Here is a 1,398-nt window from a genome sequence, read left to right as displayed (position 1 = left end):
ATGGGAAAAGAGCAGAGTTGCTCTGGCTTGTACTTTCAGAGAGAGAGGGAGAGGGAGTGGGAGAAGGAGAGGATGCAAGAGAGGGAGAGGGAGAGGGTGAGGGAGAGTGAGAGGGAGAGGGAGAGGGAGAGAGAGAGGGAGAGAGAGAGATAGAGAGAGAACCACTGGGTTCTAGCACGTGACCCAGAAGTTTTGTTTTTAGCTTTCTTACCTTTGTTCATTTTGGTGGTAACAGGTGTGGGGCAGCAAAGTGAGAGGTTATTGGGCTGAAAGTGTCTTATTGCTTTGTGCAAAGAAATTGCAGGAAACATTTTTAGATATTGACATCTGTTTGTCAGAGAAAGTACAACCATTCATAGGAGGCTTTGGCAGGTCAATTTTGCTGAGAAGCAACCACCTGCAATTGCAGTTCTCTTATTTTTAAGTTTGGCTTCACCCAGGATTCACTAAGTGCATCCTTGGAACTAATGACCATCTTCATCTCCTTTCCCCCAGTTCAGCCTTGCTGTAACTGGGGGAAATATTTCCATCCTCTCTAGATCTGTGTACTCACTCATCCTCCAAATGATCCCATTTGTAAGTGGAGACATAGCTTATTTTATCATTCTGCATTATTAAGCAGTGTCTGTTTCCAGATGGTCTGCAAGGCAGGGCTGAACAAGGACGTGTGTCCTCGGTCCTGGGCTAACTGATCGCTGGGGACACATCTTCTGCCAGTTTCACTCTCAATAGCTGGCCTGCATTTCTGCAAATGGATTTACATTTTTATGTTCGACTGATGACTTCTCTGGTGACACATAGCATGAACGTCTAGCCTGCTATTATTACATGTACCAGCCATAAAGCTATGTAATAAGACTCATAAATATATGCAAATAGTCCTTTCCTGGGGAGGAAAGGAACATGATCAACCCCTCAAATCAAAAGCTCTGCAAAATAGATTGTTCTGCTGGGTACTGACAGGAAAGGAACTTCCTTTGAGATGGCCTAAATGGCCTCAACCATCACAGAATTGTAGGTGGCCAAGGGATTCAAATCTGGTGGTGCTGAGAAACTGAGGTGCTAAGTCCTGCACTGTTCTGCTCCAAGCTCAGATCCTCTTCCTGCTCCGCAGACCAGACCCATATGAGAGTCCCACTCGTCATGCTCCCCACCTCCAAGCACTCAAACCCGAGGCTCACCCTTATCGGCAAGTCCTCCTCTCACTCCTCCAGTCCACAGCACCTCTGCCCTTGCACCCCTTTGATTCATTGCCACAGACTCCTGCTTTTCCTGCTCTGGAAGGGTTTCAAGACTTTATCCCTTCATGAAGATTTCAACTTCTTCAAGAACTTTGTCCCCATTGCCCAGCCTACCCACACACCTCACACACACATACACACCTCACACACACACACA

Source organism: Erinaceus europaeus, chromosome 3, assembly GCF_950295315.1.
Source record: "Erinaceus europaeus chromosome 3, mEriEur2.1, whole genome shotgun sequence".
Taxonomy (NCBI): Eukaryota; Metazoa; Chordata; class Mammalia; order Eulipotyphla; family Erinaceidae; genus Erinaceus; species Erinaceus europaeus.
This window is presented reverse-complemented; position numbering follows the sequence as displayed.